Source organism: Pinus tabuliformis, chromosome 5_2 (genome assembly GCF_031772625.1).
Source record: "Pinus tabuliformis cultivar Carrire ecotype Pingquan chromosome 5_2, CPIR1, whole genome shotgun sequence".
Classification (NCBI taxonomy): domain Eukaryota; kingdom Viridiplantae; phylum Streptophyta; class Pinopsida; order Pinales; family Pinaceae; genus Pinus; species Pinus tabuliformis.
The window spans coordinates 209,723,816-209,740,287 of NC_142306.1; the positions used below are offsets into that span (position 1 = coordinate 209,723,816).

Sequence of the window (16,472 nt, forward strand, 5' to 3'; positions counted from 1 at the left end):
TATTATAAATAATTTTTTCTAAGTTTCATAGATCTTTTTTATTCCATTTTAAAAATTAAGTAGGTATCATAAAATATTAGCCACCATTAAATGGCTTCAACTTACCTATTTGGAAACTAGGTTGATTGGCCATATGGCAACATTATAAGCCATCAAAAATCTAAATAATCTGAAAATATTTAAGAAAACTATATAGCCTAACAGTGAGTGTGTTTGTGCCTCCTACTGGCAATAAACCTATAACATAAAAACAAAAACATCCTACTACTCATCTATACATAAAAAAAATTGATTATCCAAACTATACTCATCTATACCTAACAAAATTGATTATCCAAACTATACTTAGTAACATACTAATCATCTGAAATCCATTTGTATCCATTTGTAGCTCACCTTCCCCTTGATGACCTTCTCACAACTGGACCTTTAAATTCAATTTTTTATTACCAGTTTCTTATATCCTTCCCTTTTGGCTAAGAGAAGCCCTTCTCGAAAGCAGTGAATTCAACTTCATTATTGCTAACAAATCCAATCTCTAATTATCCCCATATACCCAACATCACCCGGATTGCGATTACCTTTGAAGGCACAAGTTTAATTTTAGAAAACCCTCCGGAGGAGAAGAGTAACGGTTCAGAGAAGACAAATATTATATAAATATTAATTCTATATTTAGAAAAAATAGAAGAACAAAATTATATGATATACAACAACTACTAAACTTATTTGCCTTGAGAATATTTACAGAACAAGGATTGCAACTTCATGGCTTCACAGCTCCGTTGCTTTATGAAGTTGCATCAAAATATTTTGCATAAAGCTGAATCTTCATCATCTTCATGTAACCTAAGAAAACATATCTTAATCCAAAAATGCTTTTTACTATGCAATATGTTACAGTTCAGTGATGATCGCCTTACTACAGAATTGGCCATTCGAAATCTAGTTGTCACCCCAGGGTTTTGCATTCGTTGTCCATTCAGAGACTACAGCGTCCATGGCTGTGTATGAACTGCCCCCTTCTCCCAACGCAGCCATAGACTTCTCCTTCAATTCTCTCGCTCTCTGCCTTACCCTCATGCCGACGTCTCCACCCATCAACTCCCTAACTGCTCTTTCCACTTCCTCTCTCTTTACAAATCCATCGCCTTCCATTTTTACTTCAATTGCCGCCTTAAACTCATTAACCAGGAGAAACATGTTAAACCTCTGTTCCGCAAAAAGAGGCCAACAGATCATGGGCACTCCACGTGAGATGCTCTCTAGGGTAGAGTTCCAACCACAGTGAGAGATGAAACCTCCGGTGGATGGGTGAGAAAGAACAGCAATCTGAGGCGCCCATGAAGCAACAACAAGTCCTCGGTCCCTGGTTCGACTCTCGAATCCCTCGGGTAGCAGTTGGGAAATATCTGTTTCCTCTATGGACAGATAGCTGCTGGACGGACTACGCAGCACCCAAAGGAAGCGATGCCCGCTTTGTTCCAGTCCCGCACCTAGTTCGGCCACCTGCTCCTTCGGCAGAGCGGCTCCGCTTCCAAAGGAAACAAACACAACTGACGAAGGCGGTTGGTTGTCTAACCACTTGACGCAATCCACCCCTCCGTCTTCAACAATTTCGTCGTTGAATTCAAGTGGCGACGATGATATGACCGGCCCAACTGCATAAAAACGGGGCATTCGATCAATATGTGTGGGATTGATTATCTTTCCTTGTACGAGAGCTTTGATCGCTTCAGTCTCCAGCTCCTCGAATGTGTTTATCAGAATCCCCTCGACTTCCCACAGGCGCGAGAAATGATGCACGAACCAGTAAAAGGCTTCATTGGACCTGTCCATAAGTGGATCCGGCATATCTCTAGCAGGGATTGGCGGGACACCTGGTACCTCTACTGCAAAATCTGAGTCCTTAAATGAAACTTCAGTGTCAGAGAGAAGCCTCGGTATAGATAGCAGGACTGAAAGCACAGAAGCGGGGGAAGTGAAGAATACGTATGTGGGTATGCGGAGCTCGGCGGCCACATCGAACATAGTGGAGCAGAAAAAATCAGTGATGAAAGCAGAGACGGGAGAGGCAGAGTGGACGAGGGATCTGAGAGCATTTTCCACTGATCCTTTGGATTTCTCCAAAAGCTTCGACAAGCGAGTTTCAATCCTCATGTGTTCTGCGCCTTCTATCTCTACTTCGGGCAACTGGACGAAGGTGATATCGAGACCGGAGGACAAGATGCGTTGCGCATAAATATCCATGAGACGAGGGGAGAACATCCATTTGCAGGTAATGAAGGTGATCTTCAGTCCATGACGGCCCGAGAGGTCCATGGCGAGCTCGGCCGTAGGGATTAGATGTCCCATTCCTGCGCAGGGAAAGATGAGCACATGATCAGTCTTTGGGCTTTCCATGGAAATTGAGTGTAGATGATAAGCAATAGAGGTGGAAGCAATATGATCAAACGTAGGTGAGCTAATAGAGGAGCCAATAATATAGAGGTGTCACCTGCAGGCCGAGGGATTAAAGATAGAAAGATAAGGTAGAGTCTGCCATGTGTGGTCCTACTCCTCCAGGCTCCACGCATTCCACTTCTTTTGTCGCCAAGGACGAAAATACCACCGCCTCGTCGGTTAGTGCCACAGTGATTAATTGCTCTCCTAGACGTGTATATATTCCAGTGATTAATTGCGGTTATAAACGTGTATTTATTGGAAATGGAATATTTTTTAAGCGGAAAACCACAAAACAAAAATCAAACCCCTCAACAGAATCTAAAAAGTAAATGCAAGCTTCCACTACAGACAGAAACGCCATGCTTACCAATATCTCAGTGTGCCTCTTAGGTCCCCTACCGCGCGACGTGACCGTTACCTGCATGGCTTTTCTCCGTTGATCGTGACTAGCTGTCTTCATCGCCTGGGCAGCACTCTCTCCGGACCGGAGACTGTAACTTCAGCTCCTCCACACACATCAAAGATCTTTCACTGCACCAGGATCGACCCTGTGACCCCTAAAAGATAACAATAGTGAGCACCGGGGAATTTACATATACTTACAATCTGAAAATCGATGTTCACTCCCTGAACATTTTACGATAGATATAAAATGCGCTGCGCAGTTTGATCCACACTCGCAGCCGGGCAGTGAGCGGGAGACGTGACGAAAGTTGAAAAAAGTGTAAAAACGTTGATGCTTGGATTGTGAGAATGCCACGTGTTTAATTCATTTAATCACATAAATTTTGAATAATAGGAAATGTTGGGGGTAAAAATTATATTGGAAGTGTCCGATAGTGTGGTTTTTATTGTAAGGATAACATGGAGAATCATATTTAGGCATTAGAGTAAATGAAAGAGCTAACATCTAGTGTGGTTTATAGTTACTATAAGATAGAGAATAGTGTAGTTCATGGTGACAAGATGGAGAATTAAGAATGAAGATGGTGACAAGTTGTAGGCCTGCAACACAGTTGTTTACTTGCAGAACAAGAGTCCGCATCGTGCCTTGGGGCACATGACTCCGGAGGAGGCTTTCTTTGGGAAGAAGCCTGATATTGGTCATCTTCATATCTTTGGATGCATTACATACTCCTATATACCCAAGGAGAAGAGGACCAAACTAGAGCCCACTGCAGAGAAGGGTATCTTTGTGGGCTACAGTGAGACCTCAAAGGCCTTTCGGATTTACATTCCTGCGCAGAGGAGAGTTGTTGTCAGACGGGATGTGAAGTTCGAGGAGGACAGGGCCTTTAGGAGGTCACGGGAGTTAGAATATCTGGATCAGCCAGACCCTCAGCAACAGTTGAGTCAGTCGCAGGGATCCAGTGGGCAGGGATCAGTAGGATCAGGAGGTACATCTATGAGGATGTCAGGTCCGTCAGTGAGCAGTGGCTCGCCGAGCCAGAGGGGTGGTGCTCCGGGCAGCATGCAGAGCAGTTCATAGAGCAGTTCACTAGGGAGTCCACTAATGGACAGTTCACACGGTACCTCAGCTTCTACAGGTTCAGGTGCAGGCAGGAGGACAGTAGACAGACAGTCAGGAGTTTAGGCTCCTGATGATGATGAGGAGGAGGAGTTTCATTCTCTGGTGGGAGAAGTGCGCTCAGGGAAGAGGAAGCCCAAGTGGCTTCAGGACACCTTGAGAGATGCCACATCTGTTGCTGAGCCAAAGAGGCCGGTCAGAGAGCGTAGACCACCTGAGAGGTTTTGTAGCTATATGGCGATGGTTACCAGCATCCTTGACTCTGATCCTTCTAGCTATGAGGAGGCAGCTAGCTAGCAGGTCTAGAGAGAGGCCATGCAGGAGGAGTATTCTTCTATCATGAAGAATGATGTTTGGGAGGTGGTGTCGAGGCCTGAGGGCAAATCCGTGGTTACTTCCAGATGGCTTTACAAGGTAAAGCATGCTGCAGATGGCAGCATTGAGAAATTCAAAGCAAAGTTTGTGGCTAGAGGGTTCTCCCAGGTAGAGGGAGTTGATTATGAGGAGACCTTCGCTCCCGTGGCTCAATATACTTCGACCCGCTCCATTATATCGATAGTAGCAGAGATGGGTTGTAAGATCCACCAGATGGATGTGAAGACTGCATTTCTCAATGGCTTCATACAGGAGGAGGTGTACATTGAGCAACCACCGGGCTGTGAGGTGCATGGGAAGGAGTCCCATGTGTGTAGACTAAAGAAGGCCCTTTATGGCCTGAAGCAAGCTCCCAGAGCTTGGTACTCCAGGATAGATACATATTTGCAGGGGATGGGTTTCACAAAGAGTGAGGCAGATCCGAACCTTTACTTTATTGTGATTGGTGAGGAGCCTCTCATTCTGGTGTTGTATGTGGATGACTTGGTCATTACAGGTGCAAAGAGACTCATAGAGCACTGCAAGAGAGATCTTGTGACGGAGTTTGAGATGAAGGACATCGGCTTGATGCATTACTTTTTGGGCTTGGAGATGTGGCAGGAGGAGGGGCATTTCTTCCTAGCGCATGGGGAGTATATTGTGGACATCCTTAGCAGATTCCACATGGAGGATTGTAGACCCATGTCGACACCGATGATCACCAACTGGAAGAAGCTTCATGCTTCGGATTCCGAGTTGGTGGATCCCACATTGTACAGGCAGCTGATTGGTTCCTTGATGTATTTGGTCAACACTAGACCAGATATCTGTTTTGCAGTCAACACGATGAATCAGTTTATGTGTGAGCCTAGGAAGGTTCACTGGGTGGCTGCAAAACACATTTTGCGGTACTTGCAGGGGACAGTGGATTATGGTCTGGACTACAGGCAGGGAGATGGAGTGAGATTGGCAGGATACACTGATTCTGATTGGGCGGGTTGTGCTTCTGATAGGAAGAGCACTTCAGGGTGTTGTTTTGGGTTGGGTTCAGCAGTAGTGTCATGGTTCAGCCGAAAACAGCAGTCAGTAGCACTGAGTTCAGCGGAAGCAGAGTATATGGCAGCCAGTCTAGCTAGTTGTGAGGCCATCTGGCTTCGCAAGATGTTGTTTGGCTTATTTGGTGAGCCGTTGAGACCTTCAGTGATTTACTGTGATAATCAGAGTTGCATTAAACTCACGGAAAATCCAGTATTTCATGACAGGTCAAAGCATATCGGGATCAAATATCATTTCATCAGAGACTATGTTCAGAAGGGAGCTGTGAATCTTGAGTATATTTCCACTGATGAGCAGGTTGCAGATATTCTTACCAAAGTCTTACCACGGGGCAAGCATGTCTACTTCAGAGACAAGATGGGTGTGGTGAAGAACACCTTCCTCGGTAAGAGGGAGTGTTGAAATTTGGTACCGGAGGATAGGTGGTTCCCTTAGGCTTTGATCCTTGGCCTAGGAAAAAGTGTCCAAAAGAATTTAATTTTTCTCCTAAAGTGACTTTATAATTTTATAAAGTTAAATCTAATTTAAAAGTGACTTTAAGTGATAAAGTTACTAAGTCTGATTTTAAAGTGACTTTTATAAAGTCAATGAAAAATTAGAAAGGAAAAGTGACTTTGGAAATAAATGACTAAGTGGGTCTTTATTAAAGTGGGGTGAATTAAAAATAAAAAGTGAGATTTAAATGAGCATTTAATCTCAACCTTAGATCTCAATCTATTTCAGCCATTGGATTTAGGGATCACCCAAAAGTCACTTGGGGTTAGATTAAAGGAGGAAAAGGAGGAAAAGGTCATTCATTCTTTCATGAGCAGATTGAGAGAAGGAGAGCAAGAGAGCAATGGAGATTTCTGGACAGTGAGCTGCGGAGTTTCAGCAGCGGAGTTTCAGCAGGGCAAAGTTTCAGCAAGGCTGAGATAAGTTGTAAAAGTTTGCTTGCTGATTTTTGCTTAATATTTCTCTTACTGTAAAAGGCATTTTCCAGAAAAAAGAAGAACTCTCAAATTGGTTTTCCCCAAGAGTTGTAGGGGGTTTTTCGAGGGTCACATTGACCAAAAATCTCAGTGTTTAAATGTGTTTTAATAGTTGTTTATTACTGCTGATTTTTATTTCTGCAATTTCCAACATTCTGCAAAATTTCCAGAATTTATGTTTTCAGCAAATTTATTTTTTCCAGCTTGTTAAATGTATGGTTATGGGAAAGGGCATTTAACTATATGGGAAAAATAAAGAGAAACTGAAAACCGGGGTGGGAAATGAGAAATTTCTACACAATGTGATTATACAAATTTTACCTCCAAATCTTGATTTCTTACAGAAGAAACTGAGATTGAGTTCTTATTTATACCAAACACATGCATGACATTTTGAATTTGTTTAATAAAACCATTTGGTAATGTTACAGATACATTATCATATCATTTAATTTGATCTAAGTGATCATCCCCAACATATATATTAGCATCATCGTTCGTTTCATGATAATTTTCAAACCAATCCTTATTACATCACATTAAATGGATGCACCATAATCAATAAACCATGCATTTGAGTCATTTGTCACAGTGCAGAGGATAACATCTGAAATAAATAATATGGTGTTATTGAAGTCATCATTCATTGTTTCTCCTCTATTAAAAAGATAACTAATATGCCCTTTTTTTCTACTTTGGGACTCATGATACTTCATTTTAAAACAATCTCTAGAACAATGTGTAAACTTTCCATAGTAATAACATACTTCATTCCTTTTAACATTAGCATCAAACTTTAGTGGCGTTATACCTTAATGTGGCTTTGCATATGGTGGCTTTACATATGATGATTTACTTCCCTTACTATTTCCCATGGCTTTCCTCTAGAAGGTGGTTTCCTTTTCACCATCAACACCAACTCTTAATTATGAGACTTTCAATTAATATATTTCCATTGTTATTCCTTTTGTAGAAGAGTACTTGTGAGTTCATCAGATATAGGAGTTATTTCTCAAGCTATAAGACTTGTAATAAATATCTAATATTCTTCTAACATACCATTCAACATTACAGTTACCACATTTGTGCTTGATATATTTTCCCCGATATCACCCATTTTGTCTTTCAAAGCTTTAATTCTAGGAATAAAGTTATTTACATTCTCATTCTACTCCATTTTCATTGAAATAAATTTCCTTTTTAATAATAAAACTATGTTTTTATTAGTTGTTTCATACAAACCTTTAAGGGTATTCCCTCTCTTCTTGGGCATCTCGTAGTCTTTGATATGCGAAATAATATTGTCTTTCATGGACATTCTAAGTACTTTTTATTCACTCTCGTAGCACTCTCAATCTTGAAGCATGTTTGTGGGGGCAAAGTCTTGTCTTCATGTCCAAATACAATGGGCCAAACATTTTCCCCTTCCAAAAAGGTTTGAATCTTGAACTTCCAATTAACAGTATTTGACCTAACTAACTTGTTTGATTCATTTAAATATTGTTATGCAAGAGGATTTTCCATTTTTAAAAAAATTGTATTCCCTTACTTCAAATGAATCAACATATTTATACAAATTACCTCATGAACACTTGGTTGATCATAATATACTCCACTATGATGTCCTCAATATGAACAAGGAAGCGAGCATTTTATTCATTCCGAGAGTTCCTAGGAGTATTTCTTCCATTTTACAAAAGCTAAAGCAATTGGAAGCCAAGAGTATATATTTCTCTTAACTGGTCAACATCAGTGTCTCCATATTATTACACTCATTCCACATGCAAGGGCTTTGATATCCTAAGGGCATGCCATATGGGTGCAGGAATGGTGGAAGCTGACAACATTCTAGACAATCTCTAACGTTCATCTTACCAACATCAATATGTATTTATAGGAATACAATATAGCTCAACAGTTTGAATGTATTCTTAAATAATATTATCTAAATAATTATTTAAGACAAACAATCTTAATGAGACAATAACAAAGTCTATAAATGCATAATAAATCCTATTAATATTTATTTTTACAATTTCACACATAAATTAACAAAGTACAATGTGACATGAGAGACTACTGTAATTTTGAACACTAATTTGTAATTGCTAAATTTTTCAATTAATAAAATTTACTAAAAAAGTCAAAATAATTTTATTTTATTTGATCTTAGGCTTTTGTGATCCATATTTATTTTTGTAGTAAGCTTTCCAACAAATCACATTAGCAATGATTGAATATCAATTTTATTTTATATTATGGATAAGAACACCATAAACAAGAAGCATTAATATTTGGTAAACATAATTTATTACATCTTCATCGTGTCCAATATGGAGCGTCTTAAGAGAGCACTGGAGTCCATCCAAGACCCTGTGCATTTTTTTTGTAATCTTGGTGGGACTACATCTTCATCATGTCCAATATATTACCCCAATCATGACCTTAAGAAAGCACTTGATCATTGTTTATCCAAGAGGACTTCACATCAAGGAGTGCCTTAACAAAGCACCCGATCAATCTTTAACCAAGACTCCTTAAATTAAATATAAAATTTTATTTCAAATATAATTAAGCTATAATATTTAAAAAAAATGTGAAAATTAAAAATTTATGAATTAAAAATTAAAAATATTATAAAATGATAGAAGAAATTATGGATGTATGGATGCAAATTATATTAGAAAAAGATCTGTAGCTTGTTTATATGTGTGAGAGAGAAAGTGTGTACTATGTAAAATCTCAATTGCTTTTATCTTTTAATAAATAGGTTAAAGAAAATGATTATTAAATCAATTTTAATATATTTATCCAAAAAAAAATTGTTGTTGCCACAAATCATTGACACTTTATTAGTATTTTTAAATATAAAAATTAATTTTAAATTATTTTGTGAAGATAACTATAAAAATATATTATAAATAATTTTTTTGTAAGTTTCATAGATCTTTTTTATTCCATTTTAAAAATTAAGTAGGTATCATAAAATATTATCCACCATTAAATAGCTTCAACTTACCTATTTGGAAACTAGGTTGATTGGCCATATGGCAACATTATAAGCCATCAAAAATCTAAATAATCTGAAAATATTTAACAAAACTATATAACCTAACCCTGAGTGTATTTGTGCCTCCTAGTATGCCTTCTACTAGCAATAAACCTATAACATAAAAACAAAAACATCCTACTACTCATCTATACATAACAAAATTGATTATCCCAACTATACTCATCTATACATTATCCAAACTATACTTAGTAACATACTAATCATCTGAAATCCATTTGTCTCCATTTGTAGCTCACCTTCTCACTACTAGACCTACTAGACCCTTGATGACCTTCTTTCTTATATCGTTCCCTTTTGGCTAAGAGAAGCCCTTCTCGAAAGCAGTGAATTCAACTTCATTATTGCTAACAAATCCAATCTCTAATTATCCCCATATACCCAACATCACCCGGATTGCGATTGCCTTTGAAGGCAAAAGTTTAATTTTAGAAAACCCTCCGGAGGAGAAGAGTAACGGTTCAGAGAACAAATATTATATAAATATTAATTCTATATTTAGAAAAATAGAAGAACAAAATTATATGATATACAACAACTACTAAACTTATTTGCCTTGAGAATATTTACAGAACAAGGATTGCAACTTCATGGCTTCACAGCTCCGTTGCTTTATGAAGTTGCATCAAAATATTTTGCATAAAGCTGAATCTTCATCATCTTCATGTAACCTAAGAAAACATATCTTAATCCAAAAATGCTTTTTACTATGCAATATCTTACAGTTCAGTGATGATCGCCTTACTACAGAATTGGCCATTCTAGTTGTCACCCTAGGGTTTTGCATTCGTTGTCCATTCAGAGACTACAGCGTCCATGGCTGTGTATGAACTGCCCCCTTCTCCCAACGCAGCCATAGACTTCTTCTTCAATTCTCTCGCTCTTTGCCTTACCCTCATGCCGACGTCTCCACCCATCAACTCCCTAACTGCTCTTTCCACTTCCTCTCTCTTTACAAATCCATCGCCTTCCATTTTTACTTCAATTGCCGCCTTAAACTCATTAACCAGAAGAAACATGTTAAACCTCTGTTCCGCAAAGAGAGGCCAACAGATCATGGGCACTCCACGTGAGATGCTCTCTAGGGTAGAGTTCCAACCACAGTGAGAGATGAAACCTCCGGTGGATGGGTGAGAAAGAACAGCAATCTGAGGCGCCCATGAAGCAACAACAAGTCCTCGGTCCCTGGTTCGACTCTCGAATCCCTCGGGTAGCAGTTGGGAAATATCTGTTTCCTCTATGGACAGATGGCTGCTGGACGGACTACGCAGCACCCAAAGGAAGCGATGCCCGCTTTGTTCCAGTCCCGCAGCTAGTTCGGTCACCTGCTCCTTCGGCAGCGCGGCTCCGCTTCCAAAGGAAACAAACACAACTGACGAAGGCGGTTGGTTGTCTAACCACCTGACGCAATCCACCCTTCCGTTTTCAACAATTTCGTCATTATATTCAAGTGGCGACGATGATATGACCGGCCCAACTGGATAAAAACAGGGCATTCGATCAATATGAGTGGGATTGATTATCTTTCCTTGTACGAGAGCTTTGATCGCTTCAGTCTCCAGCTCCTCGAATGTGTTTATCAGAATCCCCTCGACTTCCCACAGGCGCGAGCAATGATGCACGAACCAGTAGAAGGCTTCATTGGACCTGTCCATAAGGGGATGCGGCAGATCTCTAGCAGGGATTGGCGGGACACCTGGTACCTCTACAGCAAAATCTGAGTCCTTAAATGAAACTTCAGTGTCAGAGAGAAGCCTCGGCATAGATAGCAGGACGGACAGCACAGAAGCGGTGGAAGTGAAGAATACGTATGTGGGTATCCGGAGGTCGGCAGCCACATCGAACATGGTGGTGCAGAAAATATCAGTGATGAAAGCAGAGACGGGCGAGGAAGAGTGGACGAGTGATCTGAGAGCACTTTCAACTGATCCTTTTGATTTCTCCAAAAGCTTCGACAAGCGAGTTTCAATCCTCATGTGTTCTGCGCCTTCTATCTCTACTTCGGGCAACTGGACTAAGGTGATATCGAGACCGGAGGACAAGATGCGTTGCGCATAAATATCCATGAGACGAGGGGAGAACATCCATTTGCAGGTAATGAAGGTGATCTTCAGTCCATGACGGCCCGAGAGGTCCATGGCGAGCTCGGCCGTAGGGATTAGATGTCCCATTCCTGCGCAGGGAAAGATGACCACATGATCAGTCTTTGGGCTTTCCATGGAAATTGAGTGTAGATGACAAGCAATAGAGGTGGAAGCAACATGATAAAACGTAGGATAGCGAATAGAGGAGCCAATAATATAGAGGTGTCATCTGCAGGCCGAGGGATTAAAGATAGAAAGATAAGGTAGAATCTGCCATTTGTGGTCCTACTCCTCCAGGCTCCACGCATTCCACTTCTTTTGTCACCAATGACGAAAATACCACCGCCTCGTCGGTTAGTGCCACAGTGATTAATTGCTCTCCTAGACATGTATATATTCCAGTGATTAATTGCGGTTATAAACGTGTATTTATTGGAAATGGAATATTTTTTAAGCGGAAAACCACACAACAAAAATCAAACCCCTCAACAGAATCTAAAAAGTAAATGCAAGCTTCCACTACAGACAGAAACGCCATGCTTACCAATATCTCAGTGTGCCTCTTAGGTCCCCTACCGCGCGACGTGACCGTTAACTGCATGGCTTTTCTCTGTTGATCGTGACTAGCTGTCTTCATCGCCTGGGCAGCACTCTCTCCGGACGGAGACTGTGACTTCAGCTCCTCCACACACATCAAAGATCTTTCACTGCACCAGGATCGACCCTGTGACCCCTAAAAGATAACAATAGTGGGCACCGGGGAATTTACATATACTTACAATCTGAAAATCTACTTATTAAATAAAAAATATCATACAAATTAAATAAAAAAACCTACCATCTAATATGGTTCATTGTGCGTGTAAAATGCATCGTGCGTGTATTAGCAGTTGCCCTAAAAAGTGAAAAAAAAAAAATCTGATAGATTTTTTAAATTAGAAAAATAGTATGAAAATTGGAAAAATGGTAAAAAAAAATGCATATATAGATATTATATGTATTTCACTCATAAAAAATGAAAGCTGCCGATAACAGAAATAATCACAAATATTCAAACTAACAATATTAAATAATCACAAATTCTGAATTGACATAATCACAAATATTCAAACTAACCATATTAAATAATCACAAATTCTGAATTGTATTACCCTCCTGAATAGCATCTCAACTATGTCAATTCCTCCTCTGAAAGTTTCTTCGAAAGGATCACAATTATATATCCTGAAACCTTGATCGGCGCCACAAGCAAAACAACCAGTCTTGGTTGAAATACGTGCCAAGCAAGGTGGCTTCATTATTGCTGCTGGACTCTGATGTGGACTGAAGAGGTGACAAGGATGCTGAAGATTGATGGCCAGATTGTGCAGGTGACTGTTCACTGTCAGTAGTTTGATACCCCGATGGGGATGGTGAAGGGGGTGAACGCATAGGCATAGAAGTAGTTGCCATCATATTCTCAGCAAAAATTCTTCAATGAAGAATTCCCAAATGCGTCAGCAGAGCGAGTCAAATATGTCCAAAATCCATGAGGTTTGAGCTACAAATTTCCCGTTATTTAAGATACCCAAAACAAGAACTGTCCAACTCGTCTATATGATCAAAATTTCCTGCACAATGAAATCACAAACTGGTGTTTGTGATCAACTTCGCTTTCCCAGTAAAATGAGATCAGAGAAAACCTTAGGAACCATATGTTTGTTATAAATGTACAAACTTTGATAAATCTTTGTAATCCCAAAAATATTCACTATAAAGATTTGGCAAAAATATTGCAAAATTTTCTAAATTTCCAGGGATTTGATATATTTTATTTTAAAAACTAGAAATTTATTAACCAAACGACAAATGTTAAAAAAATTCCAAGATTCTGCCCTGCGAACACAAGGTCCATAGAAATCCACGTCGCAGAGTAATTTCATACTCTGTGTTTACAACTTTTTTAAAATTAAGTTGTTCTTAAATATAAGAATCCGTTTTAACGAACCTTCTGCGAAATTCAAATTATCTAACAAGCCGACAATATTAGGCAAAGATATATTAAATTTGTAAATGACCAGTTGATATCCTCCAAACCCTATCGAAAAATTCATACATTCAAATATAGTGTAAAGTTTAACCATTTTGTGAGACAATTTATTGATAGTAAAAGACACGGACGAAAATGCGGTAAATTCGTATTATGTACTAACAAACGGAGGGGAAGAAGATCAAATTTATAAAAACCATCAAGATTTCACAAAATTTATTAGGTATTTTATTGATATTTTGCAGCATTTACCAATTCTAGATAACTTCCACCAGAATTTAACGAAAATTGACGAAATTGTCGAACGGCTACGCAATTTCGAAACAACCCGCTAGAGTCCTATCAGCCGCCCGGCAAATTCAAAGGAGGTTTGTCTAATATGACTCATCTTAGAAACTGCAACATATACCCTAGCTTGATTTAAGCGCGCGAACCTCGGTACCCCAGATTTCAGCCAAAAAATTCCTGTATCCACCAAATATCCATAACATAGACAGCAAGATTTGAATACCACAATCCTACACAGGTGGTGACCATTATCGTTCCAAAAAACGGAAGCAATAGCTTCGAATAGGTAGGGACGACGAATGGTGAATAGTAGCAGAACATGTGTTTCCGCTTTGCAGATACAGGGCTCAAATCCGAAGATAAAGTAGTCAATTCAAATAATTGTAGGTTACAGGGTTTACAGGGTTCGAATCTGGAATCAAATAAATAAAATGCGGGTTAAATGGTTCAAATCTAGGATCAAATAAATAAATTGCAGGTTATAGGGTTCGAATCCAAAGACAGTAATATAATCAAATAATTGCAGGTTACAGGGTTCCGAAAACAAAGTGGACGAAATTCGTCAAATTAAATTATTCTAATTAAAGAACAAGCATTAAAAAATATATTTATATATTAATAATGAATGAACAACTAAGCCATGAACAGAGGAAACGAAACCAGACTCACATGGTTTTGCAACTGGCGATCAAACCCTACGAGCTCCCCCACAAGGAGCTGCCGAGATCCTTGCTTTGGAAGACTTAATTTCTGTTCTGCGGGGATTGGAAAAATTCATCTCTACATCGTTAAGAAGACTGCCAAGCAGACGGATGTCGTCCTCGAAGGCCTGGGATGAGATCTCCTTAGCAATATCGTCTGTGGTGTCCGTCATGACGTCTAACGAGAGTCAAACCCTCGACCTCGAACGCTGAATTACACTCCGCCGCAGGTCAACAGTCGACCTCCCTCTCGTCCATTCATTTACAGAATGGAGAGATATTTACAGGGGAATATTTTCCGAATAATCTTTCGGTACTAATGGATACAGAGTTTTTGCATAACAGGGTCAGGTTCAATGCACAGTGGAACTTGGACGTAAAAAGAAGGCAATTCAATTGATATTTGGAAAACGCAGTTAAAGTGTAGTGCATGTTTGTCAGATGACATTTTAAATCAACGGTCGAAAGAAGCTCACCTTAAATCAACGGTCGAAAGAAGCTCACCGAATCTAACGAAACAAGGTAAAAGTGTTGACGATTGTTGATGCATAAAAAGACCTATTGACCTAAAAATGAAAAATCAAATTAAATTTAAAAAAATCACTATAAAAATAGTGAATTCCAATGATTAAATGTAATAAATAATTTTTACAAATAGATATTATTCATTCAACAAAACTATTTTAAAATAAAATATAAAGGAAGAAAGAAACAAAGATCCATAAATAAATAATCAATTTTATTTACGATTAGGTTAAACAATAGTTATTTACTTTTATCATGGTTGAAAATTATTTTTATCATGGTTCAAAATTCAACAATTATATCGTATATTAATTAGGTTCGAATGACGTGTATTAATGTTTTTTATTTAAAATATATAACGATGTCCTCAAAACGTAAAAAGATGTTAAATAATAATTATTGTATTAGTTTTAGGTTTTTTTATATTTATGATAAATTGATAATACATAATTAAGATAATAATTGAAATTTTCAAATCATAAAGATTGGTGGAGATATAATTTACCACTTATTTTACCAATAAAAATTTTACAGTTATTGTGAATATTGATTTTTTAGAATGGAGAGTTTTTATTAAGAGGAAACTTTAATTAAGATTATTTTCGTCTTATTTTAAGCTTCATTAATATTGATTTTTTAGAATGGACAGTTTCTATCAAGAGGAAATCTTAAATTAAGATTATTTTCGTCTTATTTTAGGCTTCATTTTAAGCTCGTTTGATGAAGGGTGCTCAAAAAAAAATTGCCAATATTTGATATGTTGCATTCAAAATGAATGTTTTATTCTTATTTTCATTTGTATTCTCTATTATTAGTGATTATCTTATTTAGGAAATTATCTATATTTGTTGTAACAAGACAATGTATTATTATTCTACATCAAGTTGAACTCGATCCAAAGTTTTAGACTTCCATGTATGAAGAAATGATGATCCGATGTGGCTTTTCACTATGCTAGTTGGCACTGTTAGGGCCAAGATCTGTATTCAATTTCACACCCAATTTTTGTGCGGTTGGATTCCTCTCTCATTGCCAGTAGATTACATTTTATTAACATAAAAATTGTAAAGCTAAAGGGTGAAAAATTAGAAAAATCCAATTATTGTTATATATTGGTTGCTTCAAGAGTAGGTTTTCAATCACAGTGTTTGCTTAAAGATATCTCTCCTTAATGTACCATACCGAGCTGCCATAAGTTCATTCATAGTGCATCACATTCTACATATGCATATGTGGAGTAACCCATAAACAATATAGTGCCCCATCTCCATGGAGTCTCATAGTTTCTCTATACATATCAAATAAATTGTGGTGACATATGCACATTTTTCTCTGTAGGAATTTACAGGGTAAGTTCCTCAGAAAGAACACCAAAAGGACACCGCTCACAACCAGATCACAGATCAATACACCAGTATTTT

At 38.4% G+C, this 16,472-nt stretch overlaps 2 pseudogenes across 5 annotated transcripts; both read right to left on the reverse strand.

Annotated features, from left to right (window-relative positions):
- Positions 1-652: 652 nt before the first annotated feature.
- On the reverse strand, positions 653-2,467 carry LOC149158293 (UDP-glycosyltransferase 72B1 pseudogene; annotated as a pseudogene).
- Positions 2,468-9,899: 7,432 nt separating this feature from the next.
- LOC149158294 (UDP-glycosyltransferase 72B1 pseudogene) lies at positions 9,900-14,878 on the reverse strand (annotated as a pseudogene). 5 transcript variants are annotated; one of them, XR_016261674.1, is made up of 4 exons: positions 14,495-14,878; positions 12,660-13,118; positions 12,053-12,241; positions 9,900-11,889 (listed from the first exon to the last, which is right to left on the reverse strand). The product of XR_016261674.1 is annotated as a UDP-glycosyltransferase 72B1 pseudogene, transcript variant X3 (transcript). The 5 variants fall into 5 exon arrangements; XR_016261672.1 differs by having other exon boundaries at positions 12,625-13,118; XR_016261676.1 differs by lacking the exon at positions 12,660-13,118.
- Between the last annotated feature and the right edge of the window lie 1,594 nt (positions 14,879-16,472).